The sequence below is a fragment of the Anomalospiza imberbis genome, chromosome 7, assembly GCF_031753505.1.
Source record: "Anomalospiza imberbis isolate Cuckoo-Finch-1a 21T00152 chromosome 7, ASM3175350v1, whole genome shotgun sequence".
In the NCBI taxonomy this organism is placed as follows: Eukaryota; Metazoa; Chordata; class Aves; order Passeriformes; family Viduidae; genus Anomalospiza; species Anomalospiza imberbis.
The window spans coordinates 25,955,529-25,964,341 of record NC_089687.1 but is presented as its reverse complement, the minus strand read 5'-3'; the positions used below and the strand labels follow the sequence as shown (position 1 = coordinate 25,964,341).

The following is an 8,813-nucleotide window of genomic DNA, read 5'->3' as shown; positions in this document are numbered from 1 at the left end:
GTTTGCTGTGGTGGCTGGACAGTTGGTGCACATGAGGACTTTTACCCAGCTAGTGACAGAAGCATAACAGAGGTCTGCAAAGGCAGGGAAGTGACATAGGCTGGGCGAAATAATTGAACAAAAATTACAGAAAGAAGGCTATTTACACAACTTACCTCTGTTTATTTAAGAGACAAAGTTTACAGTCAGTGCTACTACTTGTTGGTCCCGAAGCTGCAACCTCAGGTTAGAGAATTATGAGAAAGTGGTGTTGAAGAGCTGGGATGGTGGGAGATAAACACGCTCTGAGTATTGTTCCTGTGGTTACGGTATGGGCTGACCAGCCAGGTGATAACACTGCCTGAGCCGTCAGTGTGCTGATGCAGCTCACTCCTCATGCAAGGCTGGCAAGTGCCTTTATCCCGACTCTGCTGGGGTGGGCAGGAGCTTTGTTGCGCTTTGTTTTGGAGCTGAGCGCAGCCCCGGAGGAGCTGCAATTCCTGCAATTCCCCGAGTGCAGCCCTGGTTCCACCTGGTGGCCAACTGGCAGAACTTCTCAGTGGGTGCATCGCCAGTTACCTTCAGGTGCATTAACCTTCATCTCACCTGCTGTGCACTCCTGCCTGTACAGCCTGCCAAGGAACAGGAATGTGTCTGGGGAGAGATAGATGGGTTGGTCATTAAGTATCCTCCTCTCTGAGCACAGCCCGGTCTAAACAAGGCTCTTGTGTGCAAACTATTAACCCCAAACATGACTTAGATTAAACCTTGCCTTTTTGTAATCTTGTCTTCAGCAGGTGGATGTGGGGAGTAGAGAAGGCAAAGGGTGTGTTAATTCAAGGTAAGACCATACTATGCAGTTACACTTGCAAGCAAGTTCAGGCCAGGTGCATTCAGATTAAAGAGAAACTATAACTGCAGACACATTTAAGCATCTAAGTCTAAAGCTGTAACTTCAAACCAAACAAAAACAACAAAAACCAACCAAACAAAAAAAACCATCAAACAAAACCCAAACCCTGTTCGACAGTCCCTGAAAGCTCCAGCATCCCATGGGTGCATCCCTGTAGTTCCAAAGGGAGAGTGCTTAAAACCCTGAGCAGTGTAGTGAGCTGCTTCAATAAAAAGAAACATAACAGAATTCAAGTCAAACAGGCATGTCCTCAGTAAGACTCTGAAATGTCCAGGAAAATTAGGCCAATCATAAAAATAGCAGGAACTGACTTCTTTAAAATGTATTTTGAAGCATAGCTCAAGGCATAAAAGAAGGTGTGTGTAGCATTTCCCCAAGAAGTACAAGATTTTGGATCAGTGCGTCTTCTGAGGCTGATAAGATTCTTGCAAGACAGTCTGCTATGTGCTTGATTGGGGGATGTGCCATATTTTAATGTTGAAACCAACAGAAAAATAGTTCAGTGTCATAGCTCTAAAGGAAAAGCAGCATGGCAGACTGGCATCAACCTTAATCCAAAGGGGAAAGGTAATATAACTTCATCTCTGTCCCCACAACCCTGCTCCTCATAAAATACTCCGAACAATGGCTAAGCCAAAACATCCTCTCCCAAACAAGACAATCTCCTAATAATTTGTTGTGTTGTCCTTCAAATATGCAGTAAGATGAAATCACCTTTAGTGCTGAAGGGTTGGAAGATGACTCTCTCAAGGCACTGACAGACAAAGCAAGAGAAGCAAATAGAAGAGGATTTCATGGTGACTACCAAAATGGAAAAAAAAGTAATAAGTAAATGGGGAATTCTGAAGAGTGGCTAAAAGCTAAGGACTTTCCTGACAACCACAGTAAGCTTTTTATAAGGAGTACAAGAACCCCACAAAATGTCAAAGTGTATAAGTTCTCTCAGAATTAACTGAGAAGTTTTAAAATTCCTATTTAAAAACAACAAAAAAAAAAAAAAAAAAAAAAAAACCCAAAGCCAAACACAACACACAATTTTCAATTTATTAACAGATGTTAACAGATTATTATTATTTTTCATAAAATGCCAAATGGGCACAAGTACCTTTGAGAACAAAATACTGAAGTTTACAGAGAGTCACAAGGAAAACTTAGTTCAGTAATGAACACCAAATCCTTCACTGTGTGTGTGGGCTTACACAAGTCATGGTCCTTTCTGTTGTGTAAGGTTTTATCCAAAAGACACTTTACAGTAACACATATTAGTTGATGAAATGATGGCACAGAGAGACATAATTAACATATATAAAGCCTTGTAATTCAAACAAAATGAGTGATTCCATAATCAGCAAAGCCTGCTATGCTAAACACTCTTAATACTTATGTTTTCCGCCAGCTACACATACACATCTATTCACAGTGCCTAACACTGAGAAGCCTACTGAGATTTAGAGGCATAAGAGGTAGTAGAGACATCTCCTCACTCAGCCAATATTGAATTTTGAATATAATTAACAATATAATTTCAAATAAATAGTTTTATTTCTTCTTGTCATCATCTGGACACCTGTGTTTATATTTGAAATGGATCAGAGATGAGAACCATGTATCAAAAAGAAACATACTAAGAGCAAAAAACTTTGTGTGTAACAAAAAACTTTCAAAATCCACTGGAATCCCATGACCCTAGACATTAATTAAGCCTTATGCTTTGATGTTAGCTCAGCTCCAACTATTTTAGAAAAATCCTGTCGTGCATGCCCTTTATTTCTCAATTATCCATCACGGGACATTCCACACCTTTGTTGGAAGGCTTAAGAGACCATTGATTTGGTCCAGAGTGGGAATTCTCATCTTTCCATCCTGCAGTGGTGACCAAGACCTTCTGCAACCTGAATGTAAGTGAGTAACTGGACTAATAGCAGAGAGGACTGGTGATAAAGTGTGGGGCTTCTTAACCACTACAATTACAGTTAATGAAATATCAATAGACAGAAGCAGATAGTAAAAATACAGTAGTATACTTTGAATTAACAGAGGACTTCCCAGTAAAATGGGATGGTATTAGAGCATTCTGCTGGGACAGCTTATTCAATTAATTTGTCCTCTATTTAAAAGTCTCCACAGATGCCCAATGTACTCTGGCCAACCTTCCCACAATTAACAGTCTTACTGTTTTGTCTTTGCTGAGCTTAAGGAAGACAATACCATTTATTTAATGCAGATTAAAATACACATTGATAATGAAGAACAGATTAGTGAAGTCTTAGTTAATTACTATTTTCAGTACAGTTCACTATCAATTAATTATATTATCACGTAATAGCTAGCATACATCTGTTCCCAATTGGTTAAATACTTCTGCAGCTATACTCCTGAAACCCACAGCAAAATTCCCATTGCTGAAAGAAGCTTTAATGAAGCCCCTAACACTCAGGAAAACAAGGCTAGTCATGTGTACATCGTGTTGCTTTGCTAGCATTTGGGGCTTTAAACAAAGTAAAGCAAAGTTACTCTGTTGTATGTAGGGCTTGTCCTATAGTTTCAGCTGTGCTATCTGCCACACAGGAGTGCACTAAAGCACAGGTTTGAAGGAGTTTAGCAGCAGAATTAAGCAGCTCAATTTATGCCATAACTTGGGTATATTTCCCAGAGAAAAATCCTCAGATCATGGACAGTGTTTTTAACATAAGGACTCTGTGGTTTGGAAAAGTGGCAAAAAGCATGCTGGTTATCAAATACATACAACTGCAGAAGAGTAACTGAAACCCAGATACACAAGAGACAACCACTGCTAAGAAATTTTCATGTTAAAGAAGTGTTGAAAAATAAGAATAAGCATTTTTCAAAAATACTAATATGCTGAAATTTAATGGTTAGCTTTACCCCAGAAATTGTCACTATTACACAAACTAATACCACATCACAGTTGTTCAAGACATTGCTTAGAAGAATATCATAACTTTGGGGTTTATTTAATTTTTCATCCTTTTCAGTCTTTAAATGCCTAAAGACAAGATCTTCTATATAAATGTGGCTCTTCAGATAGGGAAATCTTGAATTAACAGCTATCACTTAGAGTTGTTCTTCCTCTTAACAACATTTACCTGCATTTTAAATAAATTGCTAATCCCTTTAGCATGCATTTGAAGACATTGGTACTGTTTCCTCAGTATGTGTCTTTCAAGAAATAATACCAAGATGCCGACATTGTAACACTATTTGTGGAGAACCTGAGAGTCTTCATCACAGGCACAGAGTCTAAGTCATGCTCCAGAAATTCTTGAAGTCTGCACTCGGGGTGCATATGACCTTGGGAGAGAGTCAAGGTTCATTTCTTGATGCAGCCTCCTCCAGTAACTGGTGTACAACCTAGAGCACCTATTTCATTGCTTTATTAGACTCACAGAGCTTATTCACTGCATCGCTGCCCTCTGTCTCACTGCTAACACAAGTGAGACACATCAGCACAGAATGCCTCATTAGCCAAAACCTGTGATCTACAGAACATTAATGTTCTCTGACCACTCTGTGCTCAAGTGTACAATAAGTTTACTGGATGGAGCAGTTGGTCCAGGAATGAGGCCGATTTAAATCAAGGCAGACAGACCCATTCTGAAGAAATGGAAGTTCCAGAATAAAATTCTGAATGTTGTACAGGGGGACCTTTTGTGTTTTGGGTTTACACAGAAGTTTCAGAGTCCAATTTGTTTTCCAGTATAATTTCAGAGCACTGCTCTACCCATCAAAATAATCTATGTTCCAACCTAAGAGTCTTGTCCATAAAGATAAGCAAATATATTAAAAATAATTTCATTCTGCATTACTAAAGCTAGCAGACTGCTCCTTTAGGTTATTACCATGTAACATTTTATTTTCAGCAAAACAATTAAAATAATATTTGCATCTCTTAGTTAGTGAAAAGCAAGTTACTCTCAGGTAAATAAAGTTTTGTTAATTAAATTTATCTATCCATGAAGTACAAATTTTTAATTTCTCTGTTGAATAATTACACCACAGTCCACACAATCAAGATCTGGCAATTTTTTCCTCTTTACTTTCTCCTCCTTAAAAATATTTTTTTTTCTTTTTTTGTACAATATACTATAAGTATCCCATTTCAAGTTTTCCTATTCCAAACTTCCAGATTCAAAACGTTTCTCATTTTGCTTGGCATTAAGCTTCGGGTTTCACAATTAAAACACATCAAATAGATCTTAGGATGTCACCAAAATGTGTAATGCTACCGTGATGCATGTTTAAATTTAGGCAGGCAAGTAATTAATACTGATTAAAGTCAGTATCTGCAAAGTCAAACACGTAAGCCCAAGAAAAGGTTTAATATTGTCTCTGTGCTCAGCTTCTCAAGTGCATTCATAGCCATTTCTCTAAAATGTTGAATCACCTGCATCCCATTTTAAAAAATACAGTTCCAAGATACTGAGTTGTACAGATATTAAGAGTACCACAGAGAGATACAGCATAGATTAGTTGTTCATGGTGTGCCTCTCTTCCTGAAATACAAAAAACATTTTAATAGCCCAATGAAGAAAACTTGAACTGTAGTCAAATTATACTGAACTACTGAATTAAGCTGAAAGTAGCAATTCTCTTGTTTAACACAATGGTTGATACAAGAAATCACTTTGTACAGAAACTTGAATTTGGTACTCAAGCAAAATTCTACCGACTAGTAAGAGTTTTATGCAAGGAACTACAGTGATCCTTCAAGCACTTCTGAATTAGTAAGTGCTAGTAAGGCCTGCAAGCATTTGCCAAACTGGGGTTTGAGAATTTGGCCCTTCATCTATCTATTCAGAATAAAAGAAAAGGAAATACTAGTTTATGCTGCATTTGTTGAATTCCTAAATTAATTAAGATAATTTATTTACAATATTTCAAAGGGATTGCAGTTTTTCAATCATCCTATACCTGACCAAAGTTTGTAATCTCTCATTCCTGTAATGAATTTTAGGTATAGGATATAAAAGTAGTTTTTGCTGAAAACAGCTTAAAAAGAGAATAATCATACTTCCATGCTCCGAAGCATACACTAATGACTAGTAAAATTATGAAGGACCCTAATTATTGCATTACTTCTATACAAAATACAAACTCTTTTGAAATATAGGAGCAACATATTTGGTTTTTTATTTTTTTGTTGTTTCCTAACATCAGGAGAACTATGCATTTAACAGATTAATAACTGAAAAACAGGAAAAAACCCCTAATAACAGAAAAACACCTCCCATGCAGTAATTCCATTGAACGCAACACTGGATTATAAAAAATGAGCTAGGTAGATTAAGCATAATCTAAAAAACTCTGCTAAACAAAAACAGTTTGACACAAAGGCCAGCTGACTTTTAATTACACTTTAATTGAAACCTATTTATCTAAATGAAAAACCCACTATGAACACACAAACTACACTCACCATGGAGGCTCGGCAAACTCAAAGTATGTTTTGAAATGCGGATGTACCTAAAATAAGGGATTTAATTTTTTTGTTTTTTTAAGATTACAAGAACTGAACTAGACCAACATATTTCAGATTTGGCAGGGGAGAGGAAGAGGTTGATAACATACTAAGTAATTCAGTACTTCATCCATATGACCTTAGTCTGACTGCAGTTCAATCACCTGAATAATTTTTATAATGGAAAAAACAATGTATAGCTCATTAGTTTCCTAACTATTTCCTCTTCCTTCGGGACAAATAAAAAAGCATCTTTGCAGTTCATCTCTGAATAGGGCTATGCATAATACTACTTCAAGAAACATTATCACAGATCTGCTGAATATAGTGATCAGTGTCCTCACCTATAGATACACCACAGCATCTGACACTTTTTTGACAGCATTTAATATATTTTTTACAATCTACTAAAAGAATCTGCAACAAAGAAAAGTACTATTAATTTATATTGCAAAACACTGTCATATAAATTTATAGCATTTCTCGACTATAAGTTAGGAATAATATTCAAAAATATCAAGAACAAAGCCCCTAAATCAAAACAGTAACTTAAAAAGAACCAAACCAGATTTTTAGAAGTCTGCAAAGTGCTTTGAAAACATTAAGAACAAAACTCAACTGTTGCCCCCAAATTTCTTGCTATGAGTCCTGTTTTTTCACATCCCATCCTTGAAGGGCAGACAATGCTGAATTTATGACAGCACAATGTCTGAGATATCTATCATAGGTTCCTCTCACTCACATTAAATCCTCCATTGTTTCTCTACATAGCCTACTCTAGAAAGAAATAAAAAAGTAAAAATTTAAAAAATATGGTTTTTTTCCTGCCTGTATATCCAGTTTTATTTACAATGCCTTGAGAGAGAGAAAGACGTTATGGTACAGTTACACCAAACTATCCGACAACAATCTCACCTGTTTACTAAGACTACGAATACAAAAAAAAAGTTAAACAAACTTTCACAATTACATACTAATTTTTAGAACCATCACAAAATGACAAAAAAGTTATCAACTTTAAAATACAGAAAAAAAATTACATAGCTTTAAGAACAACGAAGTTACTAAAAATATATTTTTACCGTACCTCCTTTAATTTTTTTCCAGAGAGTTGATCTTTACAGATTATTAAAAAAAAATACTTCTTCAGCCACAAGCCATTGTATTTTATTTTTATTAAAAAAAAAAATCACACAAATGATAAAATATTTTGTTTTGGCCATTTGTCTCCCTCCTCCAAATTGACACTTTATAAAAACCTTCTGTACTTTTTTCCCCCTCCCTCTCTCCCTCACTACTACGTCCAAGATGGTAGGAAAGTTGTTGTTTTGGAGGGCAGAGGAGCCGCTCTCTGATGTTATGTCCTCTCAGTGCCTGTAGTGGTGCTATAGGAGGCTGCTGGCTCTCTTCTTGAGCAGCCCCAGCAGCCCTGCCTTCTTTGCTGGAGAATATATTCAGGGATTCCCCTTAATAATCACCTACCCTCTGAGCACTTTGTAGTTTTAAAATAATAAAAGAGCCCCCAAAGCTTCCTCCCCACAAAAAGCAGGATCTTCTCAGAGACAGGGGGGCAGCAGCTCCTCAGCACAGAGCCCGAGCACATTCCCAGTCCCTCTGCTGGGGAGGAAACTCTGATCTGTCAGCCCAACAGAGGGAAAGGGGGGAGAGGAGAGAGAGGAGGGAAAAAAAAGCAGCTGGAAAGGTAAGCCAGGCCCGGCCTGCATCCCCGGGCTCGCGTAGCGCGGCAGGCGGTGCGGAGGGTGCAGGGCGGGCGGGGAGGCGGGCTACGTGAGGCCGGGGATCGGTCGGAGCGGTGTAGGCCGCAGTAGGGGGTGCGGGGAGCCAGGGGGGTTTTTGAAGCTTTCGGGCGCCGGGAGGAGCGCCGGAGGGGGGTGAGACCGCCGCCGGGGCACAGCGGGAGGGTCGGGGCGCGGCGCCTTTGCCCGGGAGGTGAAGGGCGGCGAGCGAGAACGGGGGCGGGGGGGCGCTAGGCCTCGGCGCGGCGCGGCCCGGCCCGGCCGCTCCGTTCCCCGCCCCGCCGGGCCCCCCGCGCCGGGCCCCGGGCCCAGAGCGGGCCGAGCCCCGCCGCCGCCGGGGCCGGGCGGCTGGGGGGAAGCGGTGGGGGCGCCGCGGCTGGGGCCTCTCTTCTCCCCCAAGCCCCCCCGCCCCCCGCGCGGGGAGAAGGGGCCGCGGGACGGGGGGATGGGGGCGGCATTAATTTGCCGAAATGACTTTTAATGAGCGGTGGCGGGGTGGGGGGCACCCCCTCCCCCAGCCCGGTGCGGGGCCGCCGCGGCGGAGGCGGTGCCGGTCCCGCGGGGCTGCGCCGGCCGCGGCCTGGAAAGTTTCGCAGCGTTTTTGGGGTGCTTTGCCCCCCCACCGCCGCCGCCGCCCACCCCCCGCCCGCAGCCGTGGGGACGGTGCCGGCGGGGCGGGGGCACC

At 40.7% G+C, this 8,813-nt stretch overlaps 1 protein-coding gene and 1 long non-coding RNA gene across 11 annotated transcripts in view; one reads left to right on the top strand and one right to left on the bottom strand.

Annotated features, from left to right (window-relative positions):
• Nucleotides 1–141: 141 nt before the first annotated feature.
• LOC137477258 (uncharacterized) lies at nucleotides 142–6,768 on the bottom strand. Its single transcript, XR_011000905.1, has 2 exons — nucleotides 1,607–6,768; nucleotides 142–633 (listed from the first exon to the last, which is right to left on the bottom strand). It is a non-coding gene; the product is annotated as an uncharacterized lncRNA (long non-coding RNA).
• An 897-nt stretch (nucleotides 6,769–7,665) lies between these two features.
• The window catches only part of INO80D (INO80 complex subunit D), a 55,634-nt gene continuing 54,486 nt past the window's right edge, over nucleotides 7,666–8,813 (top strand). For 7 of the 10 annotated variants that reach the window (XR_011000904.1, XM_068196126.1, XM_068196124.1 and 4 more), the window contains exon 1: nucleotides 7,666–8,073. The gene's annotated coding sequence lies outside the window, so the exon portion shown is untranslated. Of the gene's footprint in view, nucleotides 8,074–8,098; nucleotides 8,123–8,197; nucleotides 8,322–8,813 lie in introns of those variants that run through there. The other 3 variants (XM_068196121.1, XM_068196119.1, XM_068196120.1) reach the window with 3 other exon arrangements.